This window comes from Mirounga leonina, unplaced genomic scaffold (assembly GCF_011800145.1).
Source record: "Mirounga leonina isolate KUSES-001 unplaced genomic scaffold, KU_Mleo_1.0 Mir_197, whole genome shotgun sequence".
Taxonomy (NCBI): domain Eukaryota; kingdom Metazoa; phylum Chordata; class Mammalia; order Carnivora; family Phocidae; genus Mirounga; species Mirounga leonina.
Genome location: NW_023270494.1, coordinates 11,221,422 through 11,242,989, shown reverse-complemented (window position 1 = coordinate 11,242,989; position 21,568 = coordinate 11,221,422). Strand labels below are relative to the sequence as shown.

The window sequence follows — 21,568 nt, the reverse complement described above, 5'->3', positions numbered from 1 at the left end:
TGGTTTTCTCATCTGAAACATGAAACACAGAAATGAATGATCTCTGAGGCCCCATTCAGCTCTAAAAAAATAACTTTACCACCTTTCTTTTTCTTTTTAGTTTTTTTATTGTTATGTTAATCCCCATACATTACATCATTAGTTTTAGATGTAGTGTTCCATGATTCATTGTTTGTGCATAACACCCAGTGCTCCATGCAGAACGTGCCCTCTTTAATACCCATCACCAGGTTAACCCATCCTCCCACCCCCCTCCCCTCTAGAACCCTCAGTTTGTTTTTCAGAGTCCATCATCTCTCATGGTTCGTCTCCCCCTCTGATTTCCCCCCCTTCATTCTTCCCCTCCTGCTATCTTCTTCTTTTTTTTTTCTTAACATATATTGCATTATTTGTTTCATAGGTACAGATCTGAGATTCAACAGTCTTGCACATTTCACAGCGCTTACCAGAGCACATACCCTCCCCAGTGTCCATCACCCAGTCACCCCATCCCTCCCACCCCACCCCCCACTCCAGCAACCCTCAGTTTGTTTCCTGAGATTAAGAATTCCTCATATCAGTGAGGTCATATGATACATGTCTTTCTCTGTTTGACTTATTTCGCTCAGCATAATACCCTCCAGTTCCATCCACGTCGTTGCAAATGGCAAGATCTCATTCCTTTTGATGGCTGCATAATATTCCATTGTATATATATACCACATCTTCTTTATCCATTCATCTGTCAATGGACATCTTGGCTCTTTCCACAGTTTGGCTATTGTGGACATTGCTGCTATAAACATCGGGGTGCATGTACCCCTTCGGATCCCTACTTTTGTATCTCTGGGGTAAATACCCAGTAGTGCAGTTGCTGGATCATATGGTAGCTCTCTTTTCAACTTTTTAAGGAACTTCCATACTGTTTTCCAGAGTGGCTGCACCAGCTTGCATTCCCAACAGTGTAGGAGGGTTCCCCTTTCTCCGCATCCCCACCAACATCTGTCGTTTCCTGACTTGTTAATTTTAGCCATTCTGACTGGTGTGAGGTGGTATCTCATTGAGGTTTTGATTTGGATTTCCCTGATGCCAAGTGATGTTGAGCACTTTTTCATATGTCAGTTGGCCATTTGGATGTCTTCTTTGGAAAAATGTCTGTTCATGTCTTCTGCCCATTTCTTGATTGGATTCTTTATTCTTTGGGTGTTGAGTTTGATAAGTTCTTTATACATTTTGGATACTGGCCCTTTATCTGATGTGTCATTTGCAAATATCTTCTCCCATTCTGTCAGTTGTCTTTTGGTTTTGTTGACTGTTTCTTTTGCTGTGCAAAGCTTTTTATCTTGATGAAGTCCCAATAGTTCATTTTTGCCCTTGCTTCCCTTGCCTTTGGCGATGTTTCTAGGAAGAAGTTGCTGCGGCTGAGGTCGAAGAGGTTGCTGCCTGTGTTCTCCTTTAGGATTTGGATGGACTCCTGTCTCACATTGAGGTCTTTCAACCATTTGGAGTCTATTTTTGTGTGTGGTGTAAGGAAATGGTCCAGTTTCATTCTTCTGCATGTGGCTACCCAGTTTTCCCAACACCATTTGTTGAAGAGACTGTCTTTTTTCCATTGGACATTCTTTCCTGCTTTGTCAAAGATGAGTTGACCATAGAGTTGAGGGTCCATTTCTGGGCTCTCTGTTCTGTTCCATTGATCTATGTGTCTGTTTTGTGCCAGTACCATACTGTCTTGATGATGACAGCTTTGTAATAGAGCTGGAAGTCCGGAATTGTGATGTCGTCAGCTTTGCTTTTCTTTTTCAAGATTCCTCTGGCTATTCGGGGTCTTTTCTGGTTCCATACAAATTTTAGGATTATTTGTTCCATTTCTTTGAAAAAAGTAGATGGTATTTTGATGGGGATTGCACTGAATGTGTAGATTGCTCTAGGTAGCATTGACATCTTCACAATATTTGTTCTTCCAATCCATGAGCATGGAATGTTTTTCCATTTCTTTGTGTCTTCCTCAATTTCTTTCATGAGTATTTTATAGTTTTCTGAGTACAGATCCTTTGCCTCTTTGGTTAGATTTCTTCCTAGGTATCTTATGGTTTGGGTGCAATTGTAAATGGGATCGACTCCTTAATTTCTCTTTCTTCTGTCTTGTTGGTGGTGTATAGGAATGCCACTGACTTCTGTGCATTGATTTTATATCCTGCCACTTTACTGAATTCCTGTATGAGTTCTAGCAGTTTTGGGGTGGAGTCTTTTGGGTTTTCCACATAAAGTATCATATCATCTGCAAAGAGTGAGAGTTTGACTTCTTCTTTGCCGATTTGGATGCCTTTGATTTCTTTTTGTTGTCTGATTGCTGTGGCTAGGACTTCCAGTACTATGTTGAATAGCAGTGGTGATAGAGGACATCCCTGCTGCGTTCCTGACCTTAGGGGGAAAGCTCTGTTTTTCCCCATTGAGAATGATATTCGCTGTAGGTTTTTCATAGATGGCTTTTATGATATTGAGGTATGTACCCTCTATGCCTATACTCTGAAGAGTTTTGATCAAGAAAGGATGCTGTACTTTGTCAAATGCTTTTTCTGCATCTATTGAGAGGATCATATGGTTCTTGTTCTTTCTTTTGTTAATGTATTGTATCACGTTGATTGATTTGCGGATGTTGAACCAACCTTGCAGCCCAGGGATAAATCCCACTTGGTCGTGGTGAATAATCCTTTTAATTACTGTTGGATCCTATTGGCTAGTATTTTGGTGAGAATTTTTGCATCCATGTTAATCAGGGATATTGGTCTGTAATTCTCCTTTTGGATGGGGTCTTTGTCTGGTTTTGGGATCAAGGTAATGCTGGCCTCATAAAATGAGTTTGGAAGTTTTCCTTCCATTTCTATTTTTTGGAACAGTTTCAGAAGAATAGGTATTAATTCTTCCTTAAACGTTTGGTAGAATTCCTCTGGGAAGCCATCTCGCCCTGGGCTTTTGTTTTTTGGGAGATTTTTGATGACTGCTTCAATTTCCTTAGTGGTTATAGGTCTGTTCAGGTTTTCTGTTTCTTCCTGGTTCAGTTTTGGTAGTTGATACATCTCTAGGAATGCATCCATTTCTTCCAGGTTATCGAATTTGCTGGCATAGAGTTGCTCATAATACGTTCTTATAACTGTTTGTATTTCTTTGGTGTTGGTTGTGATCTCTCCTCTTTCATTCATGATTTTGTTGATTTGGGTCATTTCTCTTTTCTTTTTGATAAGTCTGGCCAGGGGTTTATCAATCTTGTTAATTCTTTCAAAGAACCAACTCCTAGTTTCGTTGATCTGTTCTACTGTTCTTTTGGTTTCTATTTCATTGATTTCTGCTCTGATCTTTATTATTTCTCTTCTCCTGCTGGGTTTAGGTTTTATTTGCTGTTTTTTCTCCAGCTCCTTTAGGTGTAGGGTTAGGTTGTGTACTTGAGACCTTTCTTGTTTCTTGAGAAAGGCTTGTATTGCTATATACTTTCCTCTTAGGACTGCCTTTGCTGCATCCCAAAGATTTTGAACAGTTGTGTTTTCATTTTCATTGGTTTCCATGAATTTTTTAAATTCTTCTTTAATTTCCTGGTTGACCCATTCATTCTTTAGTAGGATGCTCTTTAGCCTCCATGTATTTGAGTTCTTTCCGACTTTCCTCTTGTGATTGAGTTCTAGTTTCAAAGCATTGTGGTCTGAAAATAGGCAGGGAATGATCCCAATCTTTTGGTACCGGTTGAGACCTGATTTATGACCTAGGATGTGATCTATTCTGGAGAATGTTCCATGGGCACTAGAGAAGAATGTGTATTCCGTTGCTTTGGGATGGAATGTTCTAAATATGTCTGTGAAGTCCATTTGGTCCAGTGTGTCATTTAAAGCCTTTATTTCCTTGTTGATCTTTTGCTTAGACGATCTGTCCATTTCATTGAGGGGGTGTTAAAGTCCCCCACTATTATTGTATTGTTGTCAATGTGTTTCTTTGCCTTTGTTATTAATTGCCTTATATAATTGGCTGCTCCCATGTTAGGGGCATAGATATTTACAATTGTTAGATCTTCTTGTTGGATAGACCCTTTAAGTAGGATACAGTGTCCTTCCTCATCTCTTATTACAGTCTTTGGTTTAAAATCTAATTTGTCTGATATAAGGATTGCCACCCCAGCTTTCTTTTGGTGTCCATTAGCATGGTAAATGGTTTTCCACCCCCTCACTTGCAATCTGGAGGTGTCTTTGGGTCTAAAATGAGTCTCTTGCAGACAGCATATCGATGGGTCTTGTTTTTTAATCCAATCTGATAGCCTGTGTCTTTGATTGGGGCATTTAGCCCATTTACATTCAGGGTAACTATTGAAAGATATGAATTTAGTGCCATTGTATTGCCTGTAAGGTGACTGTTACTGTATATTGTCTGTGTTCCTTTCTGGTCTATGTTGCTTTTAGGCTCTCTCTTTGCTTAGAGGACCCCTTTCAATATTTCTTGTAGGGCTCGTTTCGTGTTTGCAAATTCCTTTCGTTTTTGTTTGTCCTGGAAGCTTTTTATCTCTCCTTCTATTTTCAATGACAGCCTACCTGGATATAGTATTCTTGGCTGCATATTTTTCTCATTTAGTGTTCTGAATATATCCTGCCAGTCCTTTCTGGCCTGCCAGGTCTCTGTGGATAGGTCTGTTGCCAATCTAATGTTTCTACCATTGTAGGTTACATATCTCTTCTCCCGAGCTGCTTTCAGGATTTTCTCTTTATCTCTGAGACTTGTAAGTTTTACTATTAGATGTCGGGGTGTTGACCTATTTTTATTGATTTTGAGAGGGGTTCTCTGTGCTTCCTGGATTTTGATGCCTGTTTCCTTCCCCAAATTAGGGAAGTTCTCTGCCATAATTTGCTCCATTATACCTTCTGGCCCTCTCTCTCTTTCTTCTTCTTCTGGGATCCCAATTATTCTAATGTTGTTTCGTCTTATGGTATCGCTTATCTCTCGAATTCTGCCCTTGTGATCCAGTAGTTGTTTATCTCTCTTTTTCTCAGCTTCTTTATTTTCCATCATTTGGTCTTCTATCTCACTGATTCTCTCTTCTGCCTCATTTATCCTAGCAGTTAGCGCCCCCATATTTGATTGCACCTCATTAATAGCCTTTTTGATTTCCACTTGGTTAGATTTTAGTTCTTTTACTTCTCCAGAAAGGGTTTCTCTAATAACTTCCATATTTTTTTCAAGCCCAGCTAGTATCTTTAAAGTGATGATTCTGAACTCTAGATCTGACATCGTACTAATGTCCGTATTGAGTAGGTCCCTGGCAGTCGGTACTACCTCTTGTTCTTTTTGTTGAGGTGATTTCTTTTTTTTTTTTAAAGATTTTATTTATTTGAGAGAGAGAGAGCAAGTGCATGAGCAGGGGGAGGGGCAGAGGGAGAAGCAGGCTTCCCGCAGAGCAGGGAGCCGGATGTGGGGCTCGATCCCAGGACCCTGGGACCATGACCTGAGCCGAAGGCAGACGCTTAACGACTGAGCCACCCAGGCGCCCCTGTTGAGGTGATTTCTTCCATCTTGTCATTTTGCCCAGAGGAGAATAGACTAATGAGAGAACAAAATGCTAACAGGGTAGCAAGGTCCTCAGAAAATATACTCTAAACAAATCAGAAAAGACCTGAAGCAGTGGGAAAAGAAAGGGAAAGAGAGAAAAAAGAAGAAGAAAGAAAGAAAAAAATAAAGATAAAAACAAACAAAAGCAGAACAAAAGAAAAAAACAGAATATGATCAAATATGATCAGGCTGGTATATAGATCAGTGCCACACACTAGATTTTGGGTGTATTTTGGTCTGTTAGAAGAAAGTGCCTCCCAAAATTTTAAAGAAAGAAAAACTTATATATGTACAAAAATAAGGGTTGATATGATGAAGGGATGGAATATGACTGTAAAGATGGAAATTATAAAAAATTTTATAAAAGGAATTGATAAGAAGTTGTTTGAATAAAGAAAGAAGAGGATTTAAAAAAAAAAAAGAAAAAGGAGGGAATGTGATCAGGAAGGGGAGTAGAAAAAAACCATACACTAGAGATTTAGGGTATATTTTGATCTGTTAGAAGAAACTATCTCAAAATTTTAAAGAGAGAACAACTTATATATATATATATGCCAAAAATATAGGTAACTACTATGAAGGGATAGAATATGACTCTAAAAATGAAAAATAAAAATGTTTTTTAAAAAAGGGATTGATAAGATGTTGGTTGAAAAAGGGAAAAAGAAAAATTCAAAAAAAGAAAAAGAAAAAAAAAGAAAATTAAAAAAATTAACTTTGAAAGACTACAGAATCATGGTAAAAAAGCCATGGATTCTATGTGCAGTAGTCCCCTAGCGCTGGAGTTCTGCCGTTCTCATTGATCGGTAAACTTGGTCTTGGCTGGCGGTTCTCGCTGGTCTTCTGGGGAGGGGCCTGTTGCCGTGGTTTCCAAAAGTCTTTGCTGGAGGTGGACTTGCCCCGCCCTCGCCCCCTCCCGGCTAAGTAATCTGCTCGGGTTTGCTCTCCGGGGCTTTTGTTCCCTGCGAGCTTTCCGTACAGCTTTGGAGGCGGAGAGTGAAAATGGCGGCCTCCCAATCTTCGCCCGGAGGAGCCGAGAACTCGGGGCCCCGCTCCTCAGTGAGCCCCCAGAGAAAAGCCGCCAGTCACTCCCGCCTCCCCGGTCTCCGGCTGCACTCCGTGCTCACCCGGCCTGTGACCGCGCGTTTCTATCTCTGGCACCGACCCCGGGTGGAGTCTCCAAACCCAGCCGATCCCTGCGGTGCCCTCCCGCGCGGCTCCTCCCGGGGGAGGAAGGTGAGTCTCCCCGGATCTGCCGCTTGTCGGGTCCCTGCTGGAGGAGCGGTGGCCCGACTGTGCCTCGGATCACGGTTTAGGGCAACCCCGAGCTGAGAGCCCGCGCCTGGGCTCCGCCTCTGCAGCCAGATTCCCTGCTCCGATCCCTGGGAGCTCTGCCACACTCAGGCACCCCCGGTCTTTCTGTGACCCCCAGGGTCCTGAGACCACACTGTCCCGGGGGTTCCACCCCCCGCTGAGCCACCAGAGTGACGTCCCTCGGCGGAGCAGACTTCTAAAAGTTCCGATTTTGTGCTCCGCGGCTCTATCACTTGCCAGAAGTGGCCAATGGAGGCCCCTCCCCCGCCGTCTATCCTCCCGAATATCGCCTCGGATTCACTTCTCCGAATGTCCTACCTTCCAGAAAGTGGTCGCTTTTCTGATGAGAGAGTTGTTGCTCTTCTTTTCTTCGATCTCCTGTTGAGTTTGTAGGTGTTCAGAATGGTTTGATCCCTATCCAGCTGAATTCCTGAGACCAGACGAAATCCAGGTCTCCTACTCCTCCGCCATCTTGCTCTGCCACCCCTCTTTACCACTTTTTCTTATATTAAGCATATAATAATCAAGCTTTTTTTTTGCACAGCCTATTCTCACTATATACCAAATAATTGAGATAGCAAGCCAGCACATTGTCTAAGAAGAGTAAGAGCACTGAACTGAGAATCAAGCTTAGATTTTGGTCCTGGCTCAGTGCCATAGGGGCAAAGTATTTACTGTCTTTGGGCTTCATTTTCCTCACATGTGCAATGAATATTTTAAGTTAGACAATTTCAAAATTCCCTTGCAGAATTAATTTCCTCCAGGAACGATGATGAAATGTCGATGAAAACTGAGAGAATCCGTTGCCAGCAGACCTGTTCCAACAGAAACATGAAAAGCAAGTTTTTTCAGATGAATGGCAAATAATACCAGAGGGAAACTTAGAACATCAAGAGTGAAGGAAGAGTAACAGAAATGGTAAAAATCTGAGTAAATAGAAGAGATTATTTTTCTCCTCTTAAGTTCTTTAAAATATGTATGATGGTCGAAAGCAAAAACTATAATTATGGAGTTTTAATACATATAGACATAATAATCACACAACAACATAAGGAGAGGAGGGTAAAGGGACATATATGCTGGTAAGAGTTCTATATTCCACCTGAAGTGGTGAAATATTAGGTCTAGGTAGATTGAGAAAGGTCAAGTTTGTATATTTAATCCCTAACATGACCACTGGGGGGGAAAAACACTAAGATGTAATCCAACTCAATAGACAGATTAAAATGGAACACTAAAAATATTCAAATATTACACAAGAAAGCAGGAAAGGGGAAAGAGTGGGACAAAAACCAGAGGGAACAAATAGAAAACAAATTATAAAAGGGTAGACTCAAATGCAAACAGAACAATAATAATGCTAAATGTAAGTGGTCTAAATACACAAGTAAAAGACTGAGATCATCAGAATGGGTTAAATAAAACAAAAACAAACAAACAAAACCCAAGACCAAAAAATATTAAAGAAAACCCAGACCAATGCTAAGCTGACTACAAGAAACCTGATGTACATATAATGACACAGGAAAGTTAAAAAGGAAAGGATATAAAATGATACACCAGGCAGACACTCATCAAATGAAATCTGGAATGACTATATTAATATCAGACAGAGTAGACTGTAGAGCAAGAAGGATACCAGGGATAGAAAGAAACATTACATACTGATAAAAGGGTCAGTCCACCAGTAACTATAATCCTAAGTGTGTACATTTCTAACAACGGAGCTTCAAAATACATGAAGTAAAACTAATAAGCCTGAAAGAAGAAATGGACAAATCCAACAATTACAGCTGGAGACTTAAACCTTTTTTTCTCTGCAATTAATAGAGCAGGTAGATAGAAAATAGGCAAGGATATAGAGGAACTGAACAACACTATCAGCCAACTGGATCTAACCAACATCTGTAGCACACTCAACTCGAACACAGTGCATATTCTTTTTAAGTGTAGATGACACTTATCAAGGTTGACTATATCCTGGGTTATAAAACACTCACAAATTTAAAAGAATAAAAATCATACAAATTATGTTCTCTGATCATAATAGAATTAGATTAGAAGTCAATTACAGAAAGATAACTGGTAAGTCCCCAAGAATTTGGAAAGATAAACATATACTTACCATCTGACCCAGTAATTCCATGACTAGGTATTTACCCAAGTTAACTGAAAACTTATATGTGCATAAGGACCTGTTTATGAAGGTTTATAACATCTTTATTAATAATTGCCAAAAATCAATAGTAACACAAATGTCTTTCCATGGGCAAAATAGTAAACAAAGTGTTGTACACCCATGCGATGGAATGTTACTTAGCAATCAAAGTATTGATAGATACGACAACATGGATGCATCTCAAGGTATTATGCTGAGTGAAAGAAACCAGTCTCAAAGGTAACACGTTGTATGATTATGTATATGATATCATGGAAATAGGAAAATTATGGCAACAGAGAATAGGCTATTGGTTGGCAGGTGTTAGGGGCAGTGACAAAGTTGCAACTACAAAGAAGCAGCCTGAGGGAGTCGCTTTCAGTGATGGAACAGTTCTGTGTCCTTATTGTGATGGTGGTCGCATCAGTCTATACATGTGTTAAAATTCACAGAGCTACACATTTGAAAAAGGTCAACTTTATTGGTCATGTTATTCTTCTAACTCTATATTAAAAACAAAATAAAATTTTAAAAAAGTTGTATGCATTTATCCAAAAGAATTTTCCCTGCAGTCTGACTTACGATAACAAAGAATGGCAAAATATCTAACGGTGTATCCATAGGAATACGTAAGGAAGTTGTGGTATGATTATACAATGGGAAACAGCAGTTAATATGAAGCAACTACAACTATATTTTCTCTACATGGATATACCTTAAAGTTGTAAAAGGATATGAATACTTCTATATGATATACATATGTGTGTATGTATATGTATCTCTGTGTGTGCTCATGTGGGCCTGTAGCAGTATGATACTATTTAGATAAGCTTCGAAACTGGTCGAGTCATTCTTGATATTCTTTATGGATAAATATATACGTAAAATGATAAAAACATGCATGAGAGTGATGAACACAAAATTCAGGATAGTGGTTACTGGTTATATATGGGATCAAAACGGAGGGGAGGTTGTTGTAGATTATACATGGGGCTTCGATAGTATCCATAATGATTTATTTCTCAGAACAAAGAGCTGAAGGATATATTACAAAATGTTAAAATTTGACAAATTTGGGTAGTGAGTACATGGATGCTAGTCATACTGTTCTTTCTACTTTTCTATACACTTAGAATATTTCATTAAAAACATGATGTGCCTTGTGGCCTCCTGTCCTGGATTAGTCTATCTTCTTCTTCTTTTTTTTTTATTTCTCATATTCTTTTATTCTGTATTGCATCCAAACATTGTTTTACTCTGATCATAATCTCCACAAAATTCTAACTGCTAAATAAAGCTTAGTCTCTAGATGCCAGTACTCCATACCTAACAAAAATGACATTTTACAGAGCTCTTAGATACTATATCTTCTTAAAGAGACAGTTGAGCTAAGGTGTTGAGCTTTGATATTGAGGTTAAGCGGGTTAATAGACGTCGGCAGCCAAGAAATTTGCACTATTTTCTTTTTAAAGGAGATACATGATAGAGGGCAAAGAATATGTGGAAGAACAATCTTGACTTAAATGAGCTGTCTGTGTATTTTGAATTGGAAGAAATCTATACCCTTGTGCGTAGCTGCCTTGAGATGATGTCATTTTTCTAGGTAGCACCCTTGTGCCTGTTATGTGAGCTTCATACACCAGACTGAATAACAACAGATGTGTATTCTGTGTGTCAGTTTTTACAGCACAACTATTTTCAGAAGACGAGAGGTTGGGATTTGGAGGGGGTGGTCTTTGGACAGTCATGTCTTAAAAGTATTTTAATTTTGTCTGACCACTCCTAATCCACCGCATGAATTCACATCCAGTGGGTGAGACAAACATTAAACAAACGAAACCCAAATAATAAATATCTTGTTCTGGCTCAAAGTTCAGTCTTAGACCATCAATACAGCTAAAATAAATTGAAATTACTCCAAAAGGCTTTGAAAAGTAACACTGGTCTTAACTCAATAACTTTCGAGGGAGTGGAGTAGTGAGAATCTGGTTACTGAGGTCTAGGATGATTAGAGTATCTTTCTAAACAACCCGAATGCACATATCTCTCTTCACAAAGTCCATGCTTTATGGTCTCACCTTCTTCCTTTCTTCCCCTCCATCTCACATCCCACAAACCCAAACCCACCATGCCCATTCTCTGCTCTTTATTCCATCCACCCTAGTCTTTTCATTGGTAGGGCAAATGTGCTCTGCTCCTGCTGGTTGCCATTTTCCTAGCCACTTCCTACACTGTTCAGCCCAACAGAGGTCTGTTGGCTGACTGGGTTATTAAAGAATCCTCCCTTCCTCAAAGGAGGATTTCAAATATTTGTAGTACAATATTACAATATTGTAGTCCTGTCAGACAAAAATGATAAAATTGTCAATCGTGATAAGTACAATTACATTATCTCAACTCTCTTCATGCCTTTTTTTTTTTTTTTTAATAGAAGCAAAGATGGAAAGTGGAAAAGATGATTAATCATTTTGGAAGGAGGTAGATGACTATAGCCCATCTCTGTGCTGACCTGGTCATGCAGTCTTCTCTCTGGGTCAAAGTCCCACACATCACAAGCTTCTACTGTGTTCTCCTGATGGTAAGGAAAAGCACATGAACCCTATGGTCTCTACACTCTCCCTCTCTTCTTCCCAACTTTTATGAACTAAAAATTGGAACTGAGGGTGCAGCTCATGGTTTTACTGTCACAATGAGACAGGGTATAGAAAGTCATGGTTCTCCTATCCTTGAAGATACAGGAACTATAGTGGCCATGACCAGGCACATGTGCTGAGCACTCATTTCTTTTTGGTGTTCTAGGTGCAGCCTTAGTGAGATGAGTCTGTGGTCAGGACTGGGGCCTGTGGTTACAGATAGGTAAGCCCTCTCCGAAGTTGATGGCTCAGCTCTGCTAAAAAAGGCAACAGCTCTGACTAGGAGCAGTCATGTGTAGTCAGAGAGAGGGCTCAACAGCACCTTACTTTCATGCTGTACATATATTTAATTACATAAATAATACATGAATGCTTTCCCTTTGTAAAATATGTGGACAATGTGCAAGATTTTAGAGCAATAAGGGAAAGTCGCCCTTCTTTCTCCCTCTTCTCGTCTTATTCCCTTCCCTGGAGGTAACCATTGTTACTCTGATATGACTCCTTCCAACACAACATGTACTCAAATAGTTTTTCCTCTACCTTATTAGTAATCAAAGAAATGCAAATGAAAACAATTGACAAGGGATACCTTCTTTCTTATTGTATTTTCTTTGCTGAAAATGAAAGGAAATATCTAGAGTTGGTTAGGGCTTGGGGAAGGGATTGTAAATTGGAGCAATTGTTCTGGAAATTATTTTGGTCATGTAAATGCATTTAGACTTTATATCAGTTAGGGTCAGAGTCAGTTAGGAGATTGAAAGTGCACAAGTTATTTAAACAGAGAGATTTAATCAAAAGAAGTGTTAACTAGCAAAAGTGGCGAGCTGCCTCTAAGGGATCCAGAAGTAGCACGTGCAGAAGCCATTACATCTAGGCTAAGGAAGGACTAGGAGGGTGCTCCCATCCACAACTCAAGGCTGAGATTTAAATCTCTTTGAAGGGGCGCCTGGGTGGCTCAGTTGGTCAAGCGTCTGCCTTCAGCTCAGGTCATGATCCCAGGGTCCTGGGATCAAGTCCCACATCGGGCTTCCTGCTCAGTGGGGAGTCTGCTTCTCCCTCTGCCTCTCCCCCTCCCTCCTGCTTGTGCTCTCTTTCTCTCTCTCAAATAAATAAATAAAATCTTAAAAAAAAAAAATCTCTTTGAGGACCATGTATCTACCACTGGAAAACCTAGCCATGGGTGGTGAAGAAACGTTCATATTGGAAGAAACGCAGGCCATATTGATGTATAGACATGTCCATGGGATGGGGAGAAAGTGCCTAAGGCCATGGCCAGATCTACTTAGAAACAACTACTGGTGGTGGTGGGAGAATGTGTCTTGAGGGTGTGGTTGGAGCTGGTCTGTGAGGGTTGTGGGGTTCCCATGTTACATTAGAAAGAGGAGGACTGGCACCCCAAAAAGGAGTGTCTTCCTGCCACTGCTGCCTTGCCCAGTGCCCTCCACTGACAAAGCCTAGCCTATCATGGGCCAACCTGTAGTAGAGAAAGTTTCGCAAGCTCCAGCTCCAGTGTCACAAAACAGGGGAAAGAGGGGTTAGCTTGGAACCGAGAGACAAGAAATGGATAACTGGCACAGACTTTGACCTCCAAATTCCACTTTTTTTTAATTTAAGGGGATAATTAAAAGTGTGCATAAGTATTTAGTTAAAGAACGATTATTGCAGTATAGAAAAAGAAAGGGAAACAAGCTCAATGTTCAAATACTGAGAATGGCTTGAGCAAAATAGTGGTTCATCTATAAGATGAAGACATATTCATTTATAATCATGAAAGATGTCTGTATTATTAGGTTAAAAAGTGTGTTAATAACAACTTTTATATTGTGGCCCATTAAAATATTTATACATATATTTCCATGTGTTCATAAAAAATCTTTGAAAGTTTTGGTATCTTATTCATCAACTCTTCAGTACAATATGTGGCTCATAGTTGTTGTTTAGTAAATATTTACTGAACAAATATATTGTTTTAGTTTCCTAGGGCTGCTGTAACAAATTGCCACATGCTTGGTAGCTTGAAATATCAGAAATTTATTCCTACAATTCTGGATACCAGATATCTGAAATAAAGGGCTATACTCCCTCCAAGGCTCTAGAGAAGGCTTCCTTACCTTTTCCAGCATCTGGAAGCTCCAGTATTCCTTGGCCTGTGGTGGTATCTCTCTGCTCTCTGCCTCTGCCTTCACATGGCCTTCTCCTTTGAATACAGTTTTCCTCTCTTATAGGAACAATCGTCTTTGGAGTTAGAGCCTACCAGATAATCCAGGATGATTTCATTTTTCAGATCCTTAATGTAATTACATTGGCAAAGAACCCCCTTCCACAGAAGGTCACATTCACAGGCTCTGGGCAGATTTATCCTTTGGAGGGGTGGTGAACCAGCACCATTCAACCCATTACATGGATGAATGAATATATAATAACATTTTATAGTGGTTTCCTTGGGTGGTAGCGTTTATGAATAATCTGAATTTTCTTTTCTCCTCCTCCTCCTCCTTTTCTTCTTCTTCCTCTTTTTCCTTTTCTTCTTCTTCTCCTCCCCCTCCTCCTCCTTTTTGCTTACCAGTATTTTTATGACTTTCATGCAAAGATCTTTATATTACTTTTGAAATAAAAAGAAAGTGAAAAAGTACTTGGCATATGAAAAATGAGGAACTACACTGAGAAGTCCTGATTTCATCATCTTGAATATATGATTGAACCCATAGTTCACAAAATCCCAAACAGCTGTACCCACTTAGAGAAGGAAACAGTAGGAGAAAATAAAGAAACTCAGGAGGAGGGGAAAATTCATCACAGGAGACCTCTGTTCATTTATGCTCCAGGGCAAACCTAAAGAGTTCCCAGCTGAAATCCTCGCCTAGCCTTCTGGGCATCTGAGTTAAGCAAACCTGTGGTCTGTGCAACACTCACCATCTATAGCCACAAACCAAGTTTGGAGTCTCCCTGCATTGTTCTATTTCAGTGCAGACGTCCCCCTCCTCCTTTTTCTCCTTATTCTCTTGCTCTGAGAATTCCTAGGAAGATGTTGCTCCATTAAAATAAGAAGGTCTGTGATGTCAAAAGGCATTTTAAAAAACTCTCAACTTCTTTTACTGAGGCAATCTTTCTGGAAAGAAAGGAAAACAAGCAAATTTGGGCGTAATTATCTTTTTATTTCTCTTAAGGCTGTAGATGTTTTATTTCCAGCCTCTTTTGAAAATTAATCTTTTTTTGTTTTTGTTCTTAAGCTTAAAGTTTAAAGCTAGCCTAAAACATGGATGAATATCAAATGCTTAACTCAAGATTCGAAGTGTCTCCTGGGTATGAGATTACTTTTTAAAATTCAGGTTAGGGGCACCTAGGTGGCTCAGTCGTTAAGCGTCTGCCTTCGGCTCAGGTCATGATCCCAGGGTCCTGGGATCGAGCCCCGCATTGGGCTCCCTGCTCAGTGGGAAGCCTGCTTCGCCCTCTCCCACTCCCCCTGCTTGTGTTCCCTCTCTCAGAGTGTCTCTCTCTGTCAAATAAATAAAATCTTTAAAAAAAAAAAAAAAAATTCAGGTTAATTAAAAATAATCACCTATTAATGTAAAGAAAAAGAGAGCATTTATTATGATCCTCAAAGTCATTGTCTGAGGTCAGATTAACACTTAGTAGTGACATTAACACGTTGAGATGTCAGTTAACATATTATGAATGAATAATAATGAATGAGTGACTAGCCGAAATGTAAGAACGGATCATGTTTTTTTTTTTTCATAATTGAAATATTTTTATTTTATGTACCAAGAGTTAGCATGAAGGTAGGTATTTTGGATATCTGCAGTAAGGTGTATATCTTGGATGACCCATTGAAGGAAGTTCACTTAATCCAACTTAATGAACCTGTATCCTTTGCTTACCTGTGCAAACACTGGTGGTTCATATCGAGACCGTATTTCCGGATCAGACTGTGCTGGTTTAAGCATGTGCAACAAGAACGAGAACGCTGGCTGAATTTTCTCCACTCCAGTAGGGCTGCTGGTGACCCATCTTGCTTTCTTGGAAGCAATGCGGCAAAAAGATAGTAAGATACTAGATACTAAGAAAAACTAGGACAGTTTTTCTGTTAAGGGCCAGAGAGTAAATATTTTAGGCTTTGTAGGTCAGATGGTCTCTGACGCTGTGATTCAACTCTGCCATTGTAGTAGGAAAGCAACCACTGATAGATAATACATAAATGAAGGAGCGTGGAGCATTTATTGGAGCATTCCAATAAAACTTTATTTACAAAACCAGGTGATGGGCCAGATTTACTCCATGGGTAGTAGTTTGCTGACCCCTGAAAGAGAACCTCAGAGAGTTGCAGTAGTATACCAATAATAGTGGCTCTCCAGAATCAGAGAAAGCAGATTTTTATCTGCTCTGTTGTTTCCTTGTAAGAAGAAAACACCAACGTATTGGCAGATCTATGTGCTTTTTTTGGGAAGATTAATTTGGGTTAAATGATGATTGACGCAAAAGGAAGAATGAGAAAATGAGCCTCTGTATTTGTGAAATAAATGGTTTGATTCTCAGAAACAAGAATCTTTTCAGTTAATTCTATTGGCAATACTTTTGGCCATTATACTCTGGGAACACATTTAATACTTGCCTTGTAAGTTCATCTTATTATTATTTAAGAAACATTTTTTTAGGGCGCCTGGGTGGCTCAGTTGGTTAAGCGACTGCCTTCAGCTCAGGTCATGATCCTGGAGTCCCTGGATCGAGTCCCACATTGGGCTCCCTGCTCGGCAGGGAGTCTGCTTCTCCCTCTGACCCTCCCCCCTCTCATGTGTTCTCTCTCTCATTCTCTCTCTCTCAAATAAATAAATAAAATCTTAAAAAAAAAAAAAAAAGAAAAGAAAGAAACATTTTTTTAAGTAGGCTCCACACCCAGGGTGGAGCCCAATGTGGGGCGTGAACTCACAACCCTGAGTTCAAGACCTGAGCTGAGATCAAGAGTTGGATGCTCAATCGACTGAGCTACCCAGGTGCCCCATAAGTTCAACTTATTATATGAAGCTTTTGCCTTACAGAGTTATATGTTGAATGATTGTGGTTTATGCCATAATATAGCTGAATTGGGAAAATAATCAGTAATGACATATGCAAGGGATTTAAATGAATTACTTTACGTATGATTTATTCATCCTTGTTCATTTTTTCCTACATAATATGTGATTGCAAGATAAAATTGAAGAGGAAAGTAAAACAATAGAAATGAGTGATATTTTGGAGGGATTGTTGATGGAATATGATTATATTCTGGATTAAAAGTGATAAAAAAAGAAAACAAAACAAAACAAAATCCAGGGAGGACTGAGCACATTAACTGGAAAGTGAATTGCTTTGAGTAAGAATACTTGTATTTGGTAGTGTTAGTTGAGGAAATCCCTAACTTCCTACATCTTCACTTTGAAATTGGATGATTTAATGCTCATTCAACCAAATCAAATAATACATGTTAACTCATGTAGCCTCTTAATATCCTTTGCATCAGTTGGGTTTTCTGGGATGCAGAAATGCAGAGATAGGAGTGCAAAAGATTTACTGCCCAGAGGGAGCCATCTGACTGCAATGAGGATCTGACGGTCTCTACTAGTCGGGTGAGGAGCTCTGTAGCAAAGAGTTCCTGTTAAGGGAGTTCTGTGTTGATGGGGATTTCGTGCCATGCGTTGCTCAGTCATTGGCAGGACTGCCCTAAGAAGTGGTCTTGGCTACCATTGCTTCACTCAGTTAATGGCTTTAGAAGTTGAAATGGAGCCAACAGCTGGAGGCTATCAACTAGCCATACAGCTAGGCAGTGGGTCCTTTCTTTAAGGGGGGGTCTGAGGGGCACATCTCTAGGTTTGACACATTCTTTTAACTTTCTGACTCTTCCTTTCAAGTCTCATTAGCTGATTTATCTTCCTCTGCCCTTTGCAGTGAGGTTCCCAGAAATCTCTGCTCATTCCTCTCTCTATGCTATAGACTCTTTCTAGAAGATTTCTTCCACTTACATGGCTCTAATATGGCTTGTTATTCTCACCTATGCCAGGGATTACCTATACATTTATAATAATTTGGTGTATAAGATAGAATTACAGTTGGAGGCATAAAACATAAAGCCCAAATAACAATCGTTTAAATGTAAAATGAATTTGGATATTCTCAGTCCAGAGGTGGAATGGTGGCTCCCTGTCCAGAAACCCAGGATCCTTCTATCATTCTACCCTGAAATCCTAGTGTGTGGCTTCCATATTCAAGATCACATCATCATCAAAATGGCTGGTGAGGCTCCAGCTATCACATCGATCTTTGCAGAAGAAAAATGGGAGAGTGGAAGAGTAGAGAGAGCCTACCTCCCATCTGAGTCATCCAAATTTAAGTGGTTTTTCTGGAAGTCCCTTACAACATTCCTATTTACATCTTTGGTTACACCATAGTCACATGTCTACATCTAGCTACCAGGGAAGCTAGAGATGTAGGGTTTTTTTTTGTTTGTTTGTTTTTTGTTTTTTTAAATTCTAGCCTCTGTAGGAGAGAAAAGCATGCAAGAAGAGGATTGACATGGATTTTGAGGACCTATATCCATAGTATCTTTCATACTCCCAAATAGGTGTTTCCTGATCATAAGTTTCTTCTGAGTTGAAAACATGTATTCTTCTGTCTCTTAGACATTTCCACTTGGATGTCCCAAAGGCAACTCAATTTGAACATGCGCTAAACTGAACTCCATTATATTGAACCATAATAATGATTATGTTTCCTCCTATATAATTATGCCACTGACTACCTGGTCATCCAAAATCCCTCATTTCATACTCTTCTTTTCTCCTCTCTTTCCATATTCAATCTGTCTCATAGTCTTGTGAATGCTTTCCTAATTATTTTTCAAATTTTCTTTTCTTCCCCATTGCCACTGCCAGGATCTTGGTTTAGGACCTCATTATTTTTAGGCTCAAGGATTTTTATACTGCTTTATTCATCTCAGTCTTGAACCTTCTGATCCATTCTTCATGCTGTTGCTGAAGATGTTTTTGCAAAATGTAAATCTGAGCACATGGCTCCACAGCTTAAAATCTTACACTGTCTACACAACAAAGGCCAAATGCTTTAGGAAGGCAGGTCTCATGGTCTGATGACTATTCTCAGTTTGGCTTTATCTCTGGCCACTTCCTGTTGTACATCCTATATCTCATCCATGTTGTTTTATACCTATATGCCATTGCAAAATAGCTAGACAGAGATAGCCCCCTTAAGACATAAATCTTAAGTTCTGTCTTTCCTGTCATCACAATGACCCCCCACCCTGACCCGGGAGCTCTAAGTTAAAACTCATGTTCTTCTAATGACGCTCAAAAGGGTTTTTAATCTTTAGGAAGATTACAAAAGGCTGGCTGATTTTAGGGGAAAGATGATGAGTTTGGATTGCAACATGTTGCATTAAGCTGATGATCTGAAATCCAAATGGAAGCAGAGTTAGGAGAGTCTGGGGTTTGGAGAGAAATTTGGAGATAAGGATTTTGATGAGGTCAGCATAGACTTCACAATATATTCTGTGAGTATGGCTGAGGTAGAGAGTTTGAAGGAATGCTTCAAAGTATTGGACTGCAAATAATACAAATACAGCCAATAGCTGTTCACATACATCTAGATCTGTTGTTATTCAGGCAGGTGGGTAGTTGCTGGCGTGGCAGTTCCTTGATGTCAGGGCCAGTCTTGGCTTCTGGACTCTTCTCTTGACCTTCCGTCATGGTGGCAAGATGACATTGTCCAATGGTTCATGTTCTTATGTGGCAATATCCCAAGAAAGAAGGGATGGGCAGGAAGAAATGGTTTTCTCCTTATATGCCTCTTTTATAGGAAATACAGGATTTCCCAGAACACCTCAAAGGTCTTCCCCTTATCATTGATCAGAAATAAGCCACATGCCCATCCATCCACCAATCACTGTTAAATGGGAACAGTTTGCCATGACTGGGTTGAGCACCCTGTTCTGTTAGATAGCAAGTGAGAACGGCAACCGTAAGTGCTTGCCACAGATTCTATCAAGACCCAGGGCTGGATCACAGTTTTGAGAGGATGAACATGAAACTAAGATAGGAAAAAGACAGGTAAGTAGGCTAGTGGTGTTGGTTAGGTAGCCCTCTTAACATAAAAAAAGGGGTCAGAAAATGGTCAATGGTGTCAAATGTAGAAATTCAAGAAGAATGACTGAACAAAGACTGAAGAATATGACATGCAGAAATTGTTGGTGAACTTTAGGAGCAATGCCTTCCATTGGATGCTTGGGTTGAAAGCAGAAAGTCATGGAGTAAATGGAGGAATCCAATGACATGGACATACGGGTAGAACATGTACAATGACAAGTTTTTGATGGTGAATGGAAGGCAGGTGAGAAGGCAGGGCAGCTAGCTGTGGGCATCAAATACAGTGAAAAGTGAGAGGTATTTTACAACAGGGAGATCTGGGTTCATGATAGGTGGGTGGGAGGGAGTCAGTGGGGAAAAGGAAATAGAAAGCATGGAAGAAATGGAGAACAAGTGATGTCCCAGATGCTATGGAAGATAGAAGTGAAAAGTTCACTTTTTAGAGGAAGAAAAGCACATGATCAGAGGCTGGAGGGAAGGATGACAAAAGCTGGTGGATATTTTGAGAGGATGACAAAAGAAATACAAAAGCTTAAAATGGATCTTAGAGAAGCAGGAGGTTTGATCATTTCTGGAACTTACTGAGGACTAAAAGTGGAGAGTAGATAGAAGAAAGAAATGGGTTAGAAATGATGGACTGAGGAGAGAAGAGGAGATCTGAAACATCAAGAATTAGGAACAGTTTATAAGTCTAGAACAGAAATTAAAATAGGAAGAAAAAAAAAAAACTCCTGGGAAATTAAATTTGATGACCAAAGGGAAAAGGAAGCCAGAAACCTATAAATTTCCCTAAGAAGGGAAGGATTTATAGATGAAGAAAAATTTGATGTGGAAAATCCATTTTTGGCTTTTCCCAGGCTCCTGCTGTTTGTGAAATAACAAATAATTTTTCTCAAACCCCAAATGTTTCAATTTCCTCAGTTGAAAGATGCCATGTTACCGTGATACTATTTATAAAGTGAGGCTTTGTTTGCTCAATCTTACTCAGGATGACAAAGCTGAAAATAAGTCTCTGGGACAGAATTCAAGTCAGTTAAATCAAGGATACATACAAGGTACAATCGTCTGTATCAGACATGAGGCTTTGAGATGACTTAAAATATTATACCCCTTAACCCGCCTTAATTGGAAAGAGTTAAATAATAAACATAAGAATCAGACAGGTGGAGATGAAAATATCACCTTTTTTCCCCACAAACCGCTGTATTGGAGGGCAGGGTTAATCTGGCCTGTAGACTTGTTTACACTCCTCTGGATCAAACTTGCATCCCGCTCCCAAACTGGAGGCCTTCTTTGCTGGAATGATAAACTTTCTGGATGGCCAAGAAGACGTGAGAATTCAGTGAGAATACAGGTAAACAATAGGTGGCTGTTTCCTCAAACAGAGAATGAGCGCACTCAGATCCTTTTGCCAAACTCATGAATCAAGGAAGTCATGTTCTGCTTTCCTGGAAGGGGGGGGTCATTGAGGGGGGAAAGAGAGAGTCCTGAGTCTAATTAATGTCCTTCTCACGGAATGCGTATTAAGTATCCCTCCCCAAACAAGGCACTGTGTCAGGCGCAGGGGTTCAAGGGGATATAAAGATAAATAAGACATGCCCCAAGATTCAAGAACTTACAGTCTAGCATGAGAGAGAAGAAATAGCCTGGTGGACAGACAGAAACACAGAGACCCAAGGGCATAGGGCAGGTGGCATTTGGTGTAGGGGGAGGGAAAAGGGGAAAATGGAAGTTGAAAGGACCCAGAAGGTAGAGGCCCTCACAAG

General features: G+C 39.9%; 1 long non-coding RNA gene across 1 annotated transcript in view; it reads left to right on the top strand.

The window, feature by feature from the left end:
- The first annotated feature begins 7,287 nt into the window (after positions 1 to 7,287).
- LOC118024335 overlaps positions 7,288 to 21,568 on the top strand; it is an 83,323-nt gene continuing 69,042 nt past the window's right edge. The window contains exons 1-2 of the long non-coding RNA XR_004683085.1: positions 7,288 to 7,797; positions 11,469 to 11,615. This is a non-coding gene — a long non-coding RNA (uncharacterized LOC118024335). The remainder of the gene's footprint in view (positions 7,798 to 11,468; positions 11,616 to 21,568) is intronic.